Here is a 15,267-nt window from a genome sequence, read left to right on the forward strand (position 1 = left end):
TCAGTGGTGGCTCGAGCGGTGGGCCGCATCCCGGGGGGTTTCTCGAGCGGCACTCCTCGCCCGTGAGTGAAAGGGGGTTGTTGGGTATGGGAATTGTCTATTGTCCGTGACGCCACCCACGGTTGTGGTGATTTCACCACCGCTGCTCTATAGGCCCGGGGACGATGGTGTGTAGCAGCGAGGTGTTGCGTTGCCCCTCCGTGGGTAGGGGTTGGTGATCCCGGGGCCCGGTGATGGTGAGGGAGGTGCAGGGCCTGGTGGGCGCAGGGACGCAGGGGCAGCGCTGTGCCTTGCGGCACTGTGGTACTCACTCAGCCTGAGACGTTGACACAGTTTTTACGGTAAACCAAACGGCTGGAAAGACAGTCCCACGGACGGCTGCACTTGCTCTCCCAGTAGGTGACGGTGATGTCCCTCTTCCTTGCACCTTTGTTTACTTGTTGGTTGCGATGGGTCCCCACCGGTAACCCGCTCCCCGGCTTCAAGCTGGACCGGAGGAGCTCTACTCTTTGCCCGCAGGCGCTGGCCCTGAGAAACTGGTGCCTTGGCGGTGGCGGTGTCTCTCCTACACTGGTTGGGCTGTTGCCTTCAATCGGGACTTGGTTGTTGGGGGATCTACGTCCCCTTCACTGACGGATTCGGCAAATTATGGCGACTCCTAGCCTTGCCAGGGTCCGAGAGGCCCCTGCCCTGGTGCTGACTGTCCTTCGGTACACTGCTCCAGACCGCCGGGCCACTACCCGTCCGCGGTCCTTCCAGGAACTTCCACACGGTCCCCCTCTAGACAGTCACCGCCGTTGCTGACCTTGCTGACCTGTCCTGCACACAGCTGGACTACTTCAGGCTTTTCTCTCTGTCACCTCACTTGCTTTCCTCCTTTACCACTTTTCTACTTTCTTTTTACTTTCACTTGTTTCTCCTAAACTCCACTTGGCTCCTCACTCCAGCTCCTCCCTGAGCCTTCCGCTGTTCACTCTCTCCTGTTCCTCACTGAACTGCCTGGTTTCTCCCGCCTCCAGAGCTGTGAACTCCTCGGTGGGCGGAGCCAACCGCCTGGCCCACCCCCTGGTGTGAATCATCAGCCTCTGGAGGAAGGCAACAAGGATTTCTGGTTAGCTGTGGTGTTCCTAACTGGGATGTAGGGTGTGGTGGTGTGTGACCTGTGTCCCCTGGCCTGCCCAGGGCGACACACAACATTTATACTTTACAGTACCTTGTTAAAGGAAATTAATGTTTACCCAAAACTAATTTGACAATTATTTGATGAAAACAATATGTCAGTTTTATACTAAATGTAAACAAGGTTTGGGTAAACAAACCTTATTATACACTTTTACATTATGTATAATCCAAGAACAATACATGTCCAATATTAAGTAAACATGGCTTGTTGTGTGTGTTTTACAGTTAAATACATGTTTACTAAACTATTAGCAAAGCAAATCAATGTAGTAAGTGTTTAGTGTTAATCTAGAAATTAATTATTCTTGACAAGTGCAAAGCTGTACACACAATTTTGACCACTAAATTAATGTCTAAATGAACGTAGCTTAGTGCATTTCCTATGGCTGTCCTATGGAATGGTTTCCCATGATTATACCTGTCTATAGGAAGACCTAGCTTCTATTTCTTAACTGCGAATATCTGGTGAAAAATTTGCAGCCATTTTATTCTGAAACTCTAATATAGATTATTCATTACATAAATGTATATTTAAAGTAAATCAGTCAGGTAATTCATGCTAACCAAACCTTGGGCAGCATGAATTGCAGCCTGGTTGCACAATTGCAGCTGCCAGCTATATTATTCTCTTAAAAGGAACCTGTCACCAACTCACCTGTGGGGCGGTCCAATTCGATCCGGTCCGATGGGGGTCACTGATCTCGACCCAGCACTTCCTCTATCCTTGCAATTGCTGTCCTCCTTCCTGCGTCCTATGTCATCCACACAGTGTCCTCCATTGCTCTCCTGCACTTCTCTCTGCAAAGCTGAGGACAGAGTTAAGTACTGTAATGTGCAGGCGCAGGGAAAGGTGAAAGAATTCCAGCGCATGCGCACTACAATACTTTGCTCTGCCCTCAGCATGGCTGAGTGAAGCGCGCAGGTGCAGAAGCGCACTGGAGGGCACTGTGTGGATAACGTAGGACGCATCATCCACACAAAGGAAGAAAGAGGACAGCGATCGCAAGGATAGAGGAGGCGCTGAACCGAGACCAGTGAAGCCCATTGGACCGTAACGTACCTCCTCGCAGGTATCTGGCTGACAGGTTCACTTTAAATGATCCAGTATATCAGAAGTGGAATCCATTGTAGATCCAACAAGAAACTATAGCTGGAGATCAGACTATCCTGGTGTTATGCCTGTCTGGTTCGTACTTTGCACACTACGACATCGCAGGTGCGATGTCGGTGGGGTCAAATCGAAAGTGACGCACATCCGGCATCTCTGTCGACATCGGAGTATGTGAATCCTTTTTACTATGATTAACGAGCGCAAAAGCATCGAAATCGTATGATCAGTGTAGCGTTGGTCATTTCCATAATTTCGGAAGGACCGATGCTGGGGGAGGCTGGTAGGAGGGAGGCTGATGCTGGGGGAGGCTGGGAGGAGGGAGGCTGATGCTGGGGGAGGCTGGAAGGAGGGAGGCTGATGCTGGGGGGAAGCTGGGAGCAGGTAGGCTGATGCTGGGGGAGGCTGGGAGGAGAGAGGCTGATGCTGGAGGAGGCTCATGCGGGGGGAGGCTGGGAGGAAAGAGGCTGATGCTGGAGGAGTCTCATGCTGGGGGAGGATGGGAGGAGAGAGGCTGATGCTGGAGTAAGTTGGGAGGCTGATGCTGAGGGAGGCTGGGGGGAGAGAGGCTGATGCTGGGGGGAGAGAGGCTGCTGCTGGAGGCGGGGGGAGAGAGGCTGCTGCTGGGGGAATGGAAGAGAGGGGCCAATGCTAGAGACAGAGGACAAGGGTTGAGGGATAGAGCAATGACAATATCGATGGGGGGGAGTGTAAGGACTCAGAATAAGAGGGGGGCAGCATTGGGAGCTCATTATGGAGAAGGGGCAGCATGTGTGGGCTCAGTATGAAGTGGAACAATGTAGGGGAGTCAATATCAAGAGTGGGGTAGTGTGTGTGTGTGTCTCAGCATAAGCGCTAGTGTGGTGGTCTTAGTATGATGAGTGGGGCACCATGGAGATGTCATTATGGAAAAGAGGAAGGCAGCATTAGGAGCTCATGGAGAGGGGCAGCATGCATGGGACATTGTGAGGAGGGGGCAGCATGCATGGGACATTGTGAGGAGGGGGCAGCATGCATGGGACATTGTGAGGAGGGGGCAGCATGCATGGGACACTGTGAGGAGGGGGCAGCATGCATGGGACACTGTGAGGAGGGGGCAGCATGCATGGGACATTGTGAGGAGGGGGCAGCATGCATGGGACATTGTGAGGAGGGGGCAGCATGCATGGGACATTGTGAAGAGGGGGCAGCATGCATGGGACATTGTGAGGAGGGGGCAGCATGATGTGAGGACAATGTGCAGATCATATTTCATAATTGAGGAAGGTGTGGTGGGTATAATTTATAAGGGAGGGCAGTGTGTAGTTTATTAGGGGCAGTGTGACAGTCACAGTATATAAGTGGGGACGGTGGGAATATTTTATACTCATGCTATGTTTTGATGTGTCCGTGGTTATCCCCATTGGGGGGGGGTTAGTGCCCTTCGTTTCTCATTGATCCTTTTTAAAGTGTTTTACAGAGAAGATCTGCCTTAAACAGAGGTCGTGTGCGAAAACTCAGTTTTACGTTGTCACTAAGGGGCGCGACCACTTAAAGTGCCTAGGGCAGCATGAAGGCAAAATACAGCCCTGGTTATACAGATGCTGTTCAGCTTTCATTATAAGATATCTAGCACTATGGCATGTAGGGGCCATGTTGTTCCATATGCTTATATCAATACATGTGTCCAAGTGGCTACTGTAAGGGTATATTGGCTATAAGAAGGTCCAATGGCCCCTCTAAGAAATAGGTAAATACTAGTACTGTTGTTGTTTACTACTTTGACAACCTATTCTCATTACCCTTGTTCACCCCCATAAAAATAAATAAGCCTATACACACCTCTAGTGCGGCTGGGGTTCCAGCGATGTATGAAGTCGCGTACCCAGGGCCCACATGACATTGTTATGATATGCGAGCCTCGTGACTACTCACTGCCGGCTTCCTCCTTCCAGCCTTCAGAGATTTAAGCAGGAAGACAGCGCACCACTCACATCCTGCTCAAATATACGAAGGTGGGGAAACAGATGCTGGGCACTGATTGGTCGCGGGGCTCGTATGTCAAAGCAATGTCACGTGGACCCTGGGAACGTGGCTTCAGACATCACTGGAACCGCGGCCGCACTGGAGGTGAGTATAGGCTTATCTATTTTTACGGGGGAGAACAAGGGGAATGAGTAGGGGTTGTTCAAGTAGTGGACATCGCCTTTAATGATACACAATAGCTGGGAACATCTGGTAGAATTTGCATCAGTTTCAAGTTACACGCATACATTGCCTCTCTTTTGTGCAACTGTCGCGGGCGGGGAGGAGGGTGTCAGCACACTACGCTCACCCCTTCTGCTCGGGTCCGGCGGCTGCTGCTCAGTGGTGGCTCGAGCGGTGGGCCGCATCCCGGGGGGTTTCTCGAGCGGCACTCCTCGCCCGTGAGTGAAAGGGGGTTGTTGGGTGTGGGAATTGTTTATTGTCCGTGACGCCACCCACGGTTGTGGTGATTTCACCACCGCTGCTCTATAGGCCCGGGGACGATGGTGTGTAGCAGCAAGGTGTTGCGTTGCCCCTCCGTGGGTAGGGGTTGGTGATCCCGGGGCCCGGTGATGGTGAGGGAGGTGCAGGGCCTGGTGGGCGCAGGGACGCAGGGGCAGCGCTGTGCCTTGCGGCACTGTGGTACTCACTCAGCCTGAGACGTTGACACAGTTTTTACGGTAAACCAATCGGCTGGAAAGACGGTCCCACGGACGGCTGCACTTGCTCTCCCAGTAGGTGACGGTGATGTCCCTCTTCCTTGCACCTTTGTTTACTTGTTGGTTGCGATGGGTCCCCACCGGTAACCCACTCCCCGGCTTCAAGCTGGACCGGAGGAGCTCTACTCTTTGCCCGCAGGCGCTGGCCCTGAGAAACTGGTGCCTTGGCGGTGGCGGTGTCTCTCCTACACTGGTTGGGCTGTTGCCTTCAATCGGGACTTGGTTGTTGGGGGATCTACGTCCCCTTCACTGACGGATTTGGCAAATTATGGCGACTCCTAGCCTTGCCAGGGTCCGAGAGGCCCCTGCCCTGGTGCTGACTGTCCTTTGGTACACTGCTCCAGACCGCCGGGCCACTACCCGTCCGCGGTCCTTCCAGGAACTTCCACACGGTCCCCCTCCAGACAGTCACCGCCGTTGCTGACCTTGCTGACCTGTCCTGCACACAGCTGGACTACTTCAGGCTTTTCTCTCTGTCACCTCACTTGCTTTCCTCCTTTACCACTTTTCTACTTTCTTTTTACTTTCACTTGTTTCTCCTAAACTCCACTTGGCTCCTCACTCCAGCTCCTCCCTGAGCCTTCCGCTGTTCACTCTCTCCTGTTCCTCACTGAACTGCCTGGTTTCTCCCGCCTCCAGAGCTGTGAACTCCTCGGTGGGCGGAGCCAACCGCCTGGCCCACCCCCTGGTGTGAATCATCAGCCTCTGGAGGAAGGCAACAAGGATTTCTGGTTAGCTGTGGTGTTCCTAACTGGGATGTAGGGTGTGGTGGTGTGTGACCTGTGTCCCCTGGCCTGCCCAGGGCGACACATTCCCCCTTAGCAAAATGCAGACCGTCCGCGGGCTGCCGTCCAACACCGGTTTTATTTTTCTGTGAAAGATAACATGGTAAAATAATAACATATGTACATTTTTAATAACTCTTCCCTTAACAGGAGGCACATTTCTTAAACGTTGCATAACGGTTTACGGTTACGGTTTCCGCTCTCTCCCACCCAAGCAACCTGGCCCTGATGCTGCCCCTAAAACCCAGGCAGCACCCCTTGACCCACAGTCCAGCACACGGTACCCGAGCGGGATCTGTCCTTCCCCTCCAGAGGGTAGCCACCGGTTCCTTTGGTGGCTGGGCCCCAGCCTGCTCTGCTGAGGGCCCTCCCTCCAACCTGCCTCTCCGGAGGCGGCATTGCGGAAAACGGTAAACAACTTATTTACAAGCCACTTAACGTTTGTGGTTGCCCTGCAAGTTCACGGGCTTGTCCATGGATAGTCCTCCATTCAAAACAACTTTCAAACGGTCCCCACGGGGACAACGGTGCCGGCTCCAGCCGGTTGCAAATCACTCAGATAATCAGGTTACTGTTCGGTAATCATTTTTCATCATTTTTCAACTTTTCAAACAACAAACAACCTAGTGGTCCCAACGGGGACTGGACAACGGTGCTCCGCTGCCCTACTCCAGGCCTTCAGGCTCCAGTGCTCCTTCCAAGGGAGGGGGCGCGGCGCTCACTCGGGACTCTTGGCTGCCCCTTAACTTAGCGTCCAGCGCGAACCACCCCCGCTCCCCACAGTGCCGGGTGTATTGCACGATGTCTCCCGGCATTAGGTTGCGGCCAGGATGCTCCTCAGGCAGGTGGGCATTCACATCCCGCCGGGCTACAAACACTTCGGCCTCCAGGCCCGGCTCGTAGATGAACCCGTAGCCCCGGCGGACATCAAACCGCCTCACCTGCCCCACGTACAACGGACCCCGGACACGGAACGTGGCCTGTCGGAGATTCTCCTTCTCCCTTATCGCTCTGGACACCAGCTCGGCCTTCTTCCGTTCCCTCTCGGCGATCTCCAGGCCCAGCGGTACCGGCTCCCTATCCCAATACGGCGCTGCTGCCAGCGCCGGCGCACGGGTCGGGCCCCGCGGGACATCCTGGACGTTGCCCACTGTCAGGAATCTGGGCGGCAGGTCCCGCGGTGTCTTGGCCTTGGGCGCTGCCTTGCAGCAACAACCCGGCGCTACCTCAGCCGAGGTGTGGGGGATGGGCATAGGGGCTTTCCGCTGCTGGGCCTTCGGCTCGGAGCGGGTCATCGGCTCCGGCTTGGGGGATTTTTCAGGGGATGCCTCCGGTTCAGCCTTCGGGAACTTCCACGGCAACACCTCCGGTCTACTACGGGCTCCGGCTACAGGTCGGTCCGCCTGGGCGGGAACGCTGGGTATTGCTACCGGTTGCGGTGGTAGCAGGCCTAGTGGCGGGGTCACGGCCTCCGAGACGGGTGGCGAGGGAGGCAACGGAGGGAGAGGGCTTGGACCGGGCCCCGCAGCCGCGATGACCGGCCCTTCCAGGGCATCGGGGCGTGGGTCACTCACCCTCCCTTTCTCCGCTTCCTCCTCGCGTCTCCGCACGCTGGCTATAACGTCCGCCATGTCGGTCTCCCACTCCTCCATGAGGAGCTGCATCCTGACCTGCAGCCGTTGGTAGAGCTGCGCGGTCCGGATTTCCACCCACGCCGCGGATCCAGGCGCGGGGGCTACTGTGTCGCGGGACGGCATCCACATGGTGACTGCTTCTTCCAGGAACGGTATGTCTGCAGAGTCCTGGCGTCCCTGCTTTTATAGCTGCAGCTACATGCAGCCAGCCGCCATCGCGTCCCCCTTAGCTCTTTCTGGCCCCTCCTCTCTCGGGGCGGGGTTTCGGCCTTCGCGCCTCTACTACTCGAGAAGACGCTCGAGCGGGAACTTTTCGCGCCAAAGATGGCGGCTTCTGAAATTTTTCTGCCGGATACCTCCGGCGGTAACAAGGCGCACCTCTACCAGACGGCAGAGCGGTAAGATCCTGTTCGTGACGCCAAGTTATCGCGGGCGGGGAGGAGGGTGTCAGCACACTACGCTCACCCCTTCTGCTCGGGTCCGGCGGCTGCTGCTCAGTGGTGGCTCGAGCGGTGGGCCGCATCCCGGGGGGTTTCTCGAGCGGCACTCCTCGCCCGTGAGTGAAAGGGGGTTTTTGGGTATGGGAATTGTCTATTGTCCGTGACGCCACCCACGGTTGTGGTGATTTCACCACCGCTGCTCTATAGGCCCGGGGACGATGGTGTGTAGCAGCGAGGTGTTGCGTTGCCCCTCCATGGGTAGGGGTTGGTGATCCCGGGGCCCGGTGATGGTGAGGGAGGTGCAGGGCCTGGTGGGCGCAGGGACGCAGGGGCAGCGCTGTGCCTTGCGGCACTGTGGTACTCACTCAGCCTGAGACGTTGACACAGTTTTTACGGTAAACCAAACGGCTGGAAAGACAGTCCCACGGACGGCTGCACTTGCTCTCCCAGTAGGTGACGGTGATGTCCCTCTTCCTTGCACCTTTGTTTACTTGTTGGTTGCGATGGGTCCCCACCGGTAACCCGCTCCCCGGCTTCAAGCTGGACCGGAGGAGCTCTACTCTTTGCCCGCAGGCGCTGGCCCTGAGAAACTGGTGCCTTGGCGGTGGCGGTGTCTCTCCTACACTGGTTGGGCTGTTGCCTTCAATCGGGACTTGGTTGTTGGGGGATCTACGTCCCCTTCACTGACGGATTCGGCAAATTATGGCGACTCCTAGCCTTGCCAGGGTCCGAGAGGCCCCTGCCCTGGTGCTGACTGTCCTTCGGTACACTGCTCCAGACCGCCGGGCCACTACCCGTCCGCGGTCCTTCCAGGAACTTCCACACGGTCCCCCTCTAGACAGTCACCGCCGTTGCTGACCTTGCTGACCTGTCCTGCACACAGCTGGACTACTTCAGGCTTTTCTCTCTGTCACCTCACTTGCTTTCCTCCTTTACCACTTTTCTACTTTCTTTTTACTTTCACTTGTTTCTCCTAAACTCCACTTGGCTCCTCACTCCAGCTCCTCCCTGAGCCTTCCGCTGTTCACTCTCTCCTGTTCCTCACTGAACTGCCTGGTTTCTCCCGCCTCCAGAGCTGTGAACTCCTCGGTGGGCGGAGCCAACCGCCTGGCCCACCCCCTGGTGTGAATCATCAGCCTCTGGAGGAAGGCAACAAGGATTTCTGGTTAGCTGTGGTGTTCCTAACTGGGATGTAGGGTGTGGTGGTGTGTGACCTGTGTCCCCTGGCCTGCCCAGGGCGACACACAACATTTATACTTTACAGTACCTTGTTAAAGGAAATTAATGTTTACCCAAAACTAATTTGACAATTATTTGATGAAAACAATATGTCAGTTTTATACTAAATGTAAACAAGGTTTGGGTAAACAAACCTTATTATACACTTTTACATTATGTATAATCCAAGAACAATACATGTCCAATATTAAGTAAACATGGCTTGTTGTGTGTGTTTTACAGTTAAATACATGTTTACTAAACTATTAGCAAAGCAAATCAATGTAGTAAGTGTTTAGTGTTAATCTAGAAATTAATTATTCTTGACAAGTGCAAAGTTGTACACACAATTTTGACCACTAAATTAATGTCTAAATGAACGTAGCTTAGTGCATTTCCTATGGCTGTCCTATGGAATGGTTTCCCATGATTATACCTGTCTATAGGAAGACCTAGCTTCTATTTCTTAACTGCGAATATCTGGTGAAAAATTTGCAGCCATTTTATTCTGAAACTCTAATATAGATTATTCATTACATAAATGTATATTTAAAGTAAATCAGTCAGGTAATTCATGCTAACCAAACCTTGGGCAGCATGAATTGCAGCCTGGTTGCACAATTGCAGCTGCCAGCTATATTATTCTCTTAAAAGGAACCTGTCACCAACTCACCTGTGGGGCGGTCCAATTCGATCCGGTCCGATGGGGGTCACTGATCTCGACCCAGCACTTCCTCTATCCTTGCAATTGCTGTCCTCCTTCCTGCGTCCTATGTCATCCACACAGTGTCCTCCATTGCTCTCCTGCACTTCTCTCTGCAAAGCTGAGGACAGAGTTAAGTACTGTAATGTGCAGGCGCAGGGAAAGGTGAAAGAATTCCAGCGCATGCGCACTACAATACTTTGCTCTGCCCTCAGCATGGCTGAGTGAAGCGCGCAGGTGCAGAAGCGCACTGGAGGGCACTGTGTGGATAACGTAGGACGCATCATCCACACAAAGGAAGAAAGAGGACAGCGATCGCAAGGATAGAGGAGGCGCTGAACCGAGACCAGTGAAGCCCATTGGACCGTAACGTACCTCCTCGCAGGTATCTGGCTGACAGGTTCCCTTTAAATGATCCAGTATATCAGAAGTGGAATCCATTGTAGATCCAACAAGAAACTATAGCTGGAGATCAGACTATCCTGGTGTTATGCCTGTCTGGTTCGTACTTTGCACACTACGACATCGCAGGTGCGATGTCGGTGGGGTCAAATCGAAAGTGACGCACATCCAGCATCTCTGTCGACATCGGAGTATGTGAATCCTTTTTACTATGATTAACGAGCGCAAAAGCATCGAAATCGTATGATCAGTGTAGCGTTGGTCATTTCCATAATTTCGGAAGGACCGATGTTACGATGTTGTTCCTCGTTCCTGCGGCAGCACACATCGCTGTGTGTGAAGCCGCAGGAGCGAGGAACATCGCCTTACCTGCATCCCGGCTGCAATGACGAAGGAAGGAGGTGGGCGGTATGTTTACGTCCCGCTCATCTCCGCCCCCCTGCTTCTATTGGCCGCCTGTCGTGTGATGTTGCTGTGACGCCGCACGACCCGCCCCCTTAGGAAGGAGGCGGGTCGCCGGCCAGAGCAACGTCGCAGGGAAGGTAAGTGCATGCGAAGCTGCCGTAGCGATAATGTTCGCTATGGCAGCTATCGAAAGATATTGCAACTGCGACGGGGGCGGGGACTATCACGCTCGGCATCGCTACCATCGGCTTGTGATGTCATAGTGTGTAAAATTACCCCTTAGGTTCGTAGCTGTTGTGTGTCAATGACTGCCTTCTTGACATCTGTGTAGTCAGCAGTCTTCCCCATGATTGTGTAGCCTACTGAACCAGACTAAGGAACCATTTTAAATGATTAGGAAGCCTTTGCAGGTGTTTTGTGGTAATTTTTTAATTTTCTGAAAATACGACTCTTGATTTTTCATTGGCTGTAAGCCATAATCATCAACATTACAGAAATAAAGACTTGAAATAGATCACTATGTTTATAATGACGCTAAATAATATAACTTTTTGATGATATTCTAATTTATTGAGATGCACTTGTATAAGTGTGCAAAGATTCAGTATAGTAGCTTGTAACATGCACAGTTTGTTTCGCAGTCACTAAGTTTAGGTGTTTTTCTCTTTCAGTAATATTGGCTTTCTTGCTTCTTCATGAAGAATGAAAATAAGTGTTTAATTGAAATGCAGCAGCTGAATGCTCCTAATACTTTCACTGTTTTGATCGATCCTTACTGCTGCCAGCTTTCTTAACTCTCTCTTCCTCTATCAATTGAATCTTTGTATTATTTTTTTTCTTATTCACCTGTCTTGGTAGAAGAGCAAGGCCTGAGTCCCTTCTCTTATGGCTTACCTCCCAGTACTGGTTTCTCAGGTAACCAAGTGAACTCCTCTGATATCATCACAATAAGCCTTTTAAAGGGGTTGTGCAGGTTTATTGTGAAACTATGTAGTCACTGTATGTGACTGCAGACTGGTGAATCCTCACATTGCGCACAGTATTGCGCCAGTGGTGAGACTGAAGGGTACTGTACACGGTGCGATATCGGTACCGATATCGCTAGCGAGTGTACCCGCCCCCGTCGGTTGTGCATCACGGGCAAATCGCTGCCCGTGGCGCACAACATCGCTAACACCCATCACACGGATTTATTTTCCCTGCGACGTCGCTTTGGCCAGCGATCCACCTCCTTTCTAAGGGGCGGTTAGTGCGACGTCACATGGCAGCCGTCCATTAGCAGAGGAAGGGAGGAGATGAACGGCCGGAACATACCACCCACCTCTTTCCTTCCTCAGTGCCGCAGGACGCAGGTAAGGAGATGTTCGTCGTTCCTGCGGTGTCACACATAGCGATGTGTGCTGCCGCAGGAACGACGAACAACATTGTACCCGCAGCAGCAACGATATTAAGGAAATGAACAACCATCGCTCATTGGTGTCACCCGCTGCGATGTCGCTAACGGCCCTGGATGTGCGTCACTAACGACGTGACCCTGATGATATATCGTTAGCGATGTCGCAGCGTGTAAAGCACCCTTGAGTGTTCATGTGACTGTAAGTATGCAATATGCATCCTTCAGGCCACATTCCAACTAGAAATGTGCATCCTCACTTAGTTCACTTGTATTGAACCCCTTTAAGGTTGACTGTGCTAGGGGTCATGTGCTTAGGTAATCTAATATATTAAGCTGAGTGTATGTGTGTATGTGTAGCGCCTCTGAAACCATCAGGGTGCTACAAGGTTCTGCATCCCCAAAAAGGATGCGGGGCTAACCCCCTTAGGGACCCAGAACCCCAGTGCCGGAATCAACAAAAACCCATGTAATCCCAGTTTTCCCCGACAATCCCCCATACAATGGTACACAGCTAGGGTGGGACCAATAGATGAGAGGTGGAGCCAATCCAGTCTACTAGTTAACCAGGTGGGAGGGGCAGACTGTGGACAGAGAGAACACAAGAAGTCAGTGGTGAGAACTGCAGTGACTGTGGAGAGTAGTGAGAAAAAACTGTAGCAGGTGAGGAGTGACGGTGGAGGTGAAGTAACATCCTGCCTCGGGTTGACGGTGACCTGGTACCCAGGAGAAGTGCTTGCCGGTGGAGTACGGTGGAGTACTCCTGGAACTACACATCAACGGGGTACAGGACTCTGAACACCTGCGTGGACTACCTTCTTTCGACGCCCACTGCACCATACACCCTCTGGGGCAAAACCCTACTTGCGGAGGGTCTACCATTCTGGCTGCCAATATCACCAGCCCCAGTAGATACATTCTGCAGCGGCAGCTCCCTACACTTAGCCACAACACCGCAAGTGGCGTCACATGTGAACATTATCTTATTCTCCCCTATAAATAACCCCATTACAAAAAAGGGCCCAGGGCACAGAACCAGGCAATGGCCACCACCATGACATTCCCAAGAGAGATCCTGACTGGGACCGAGTACCCCATATCCCTGGTGTTCGACATATGTATGTCCGCTAAAGGAATCAGCAACATCGCATTTACAATCGCGAAATTTTGCACAGACACCCCAAGTGACTCAGAGAACATCATAGACTATCTTTTGGCAAGAATATTTAACCCTGCGCTTTACAGTTACTCTCCAAAAAACCTGCCTCCATTAAAGTCAAAAGAGCTGGGAGCTACAGATCATTTATAGCAGCTGTGATTGGTTGCTACAGGAACAAAGGACATTCACAGTATAAGAAGCTTATGTGTGAGGTAATATGATGTTGGTAGAGAGACGGATAGAAAGAGAGAGAGACAGACAGGGAAAGAGCAGAGAGATAGAGACAGACAGGGAAAAAGACAGAGAGGAAGACAGACACAGACAGAAAGGCACAGACAGACAGAGACAGGCAGACAGGGAAAGAATCAGACAGATAGGGAAAGAGACATACAGACACAGTCAGACAGGGAAAGAGACAGACAAAGGCAAACAGGGAAACAGACAGACAGAGAGACAGAAAGGGAAAAAGGCAGACAGACAGGGAAAGAAACAGACAGGGAAAGAGACAGACAGGGAAAGAGACAAAGAGACAGAAAGGGAAAGAGACAGATAGGGAAAGAAACAGAGAGACAAGGAGAGACAGACAGAGAAATTGATAGAGAGACACAAACCGAGAGATAGAGAAATAGACAGACAGGAAGGGAAAGAGACAGACAGAAACACACAGACAGGGAGGGAAAGAGAATGTTAAACACACAGAGATAAACATACAGAAACAGACACAGAAACAGAGAGAGACTGATGCAGAGACAGACAGAGAGATAGACAGACAGACAAACACAAATAGAGACAGAGACAGACAGGGAAAACATACAGAGAGAGAGACAGATAGATAGACAAAGAGATACAGAGACAGGCGGGGAAAAAGACAAACACACAGACAGATAGACAATCAGAGACAGACAGGGAAAGAGACAGACACACAGTGACAGACAGAAAGAGACAGACAGACACAGAGAGAGAGAGACACAGAGACAGGGAGAGGGACAGAGAGACAGTTACTATCCTGGGCAACGCCGGGTTCTTCAGCCAGTAAGTAATATTGTCCACAGTTGTCTCACATTCACCATAAGATAGTGTCTACTTCACTTGGGTTTAGCCATATAGACAAGTGTCTATTTTTTTCCTTTTTTACACCAGACTTCCATGCTACCACCAGTGGTATTTATAAGCTCAATCAACTTAGTAAATGTAGTCCCCACCTACCTCCCAACCCAACACGCAAATTACCAACTCCTTGCAACTATTTTCATTCCTGTTCACACTTAGTCAATGCAATGTAGCATGTCTCCAGTTTACATTTACATCTGTTACATCGTTGCTATTGACCATTAAGGGGGCTTTACACGCTACAATATCGTTAATGTTTTATCGTCGGGGGTCACGTTGTTAGTAATGCACATCCGGTGTCATTAATGATATCGCAGTGCGTGACACTGACCAGCGACCTTAAGCGACCTCAAAAATGGTGAAAATCGTTCACCGTGGAGAGGTCGTCCCAAACTCAAAAATCGGTAAGGGTTGTTTATCCATGTTGTTCATTGCTCATGCGGCAGCACACATCGCTATGTGTGACACCGCAGGAGCGAGGAACGTCTCCTTACCTGCCGCCGGCCCCAATGCGGAAGGAAGGAGGTGGGCGGGATGTTACGTCCTGCTCATCTCCGCCCCTCCGCTTTGATTGTCCGGCCGCTTAGTGACGTTGTGGTGACGTCGCTGTTATGCCGAACGGCCCTCCCCCTTGAAGGAGGGATTGTTCGGCAGTCACAGCGACGACGCCGACCAGGTAAGTACGTGTGACGCTGCTGTAGCGATAATGTTCGCTACGGCAGCGATCACAAACAATCGCATGCGCGACGGGGGCGGGTACTTACACGCTCAATATCGCTAGAAAATGCTAGCGATATCGCTACCGTGTAAAGCCCCCTTTACTCTGCTCGAAGATACTAGACTGCAAGTACTTCTCAGGCTCTCCTGTGTTTAACCATTGCATTGTCAGTAAATACAAGTTTGTATTCCTGTTTTTAACTGCTTCACTGCAGAAAGATACTGGCATATTCTTGTCTGCAATTCCGGTATCTAAAGGTGTGGATGCTGCACATAATGCATGTTAAA

This window comes from Anomaloglossus baeobatrachus, chromosome 3 (genome assembly GCF_048569485.1).
Source record: "Anomaloglossus baeobatrachus isolate aAnoBae1 chromosome 3, aAnoBae1.hap1, whole genome shotgun sequence".
Taxonomy (NCBI): domain Eukaryota; kingdom Metazoa; phylum Chordata; class Amphibia; order Anura; family Aromobatidae; genus Anomaloglossus; species Anomaloglossus baeobatrachus.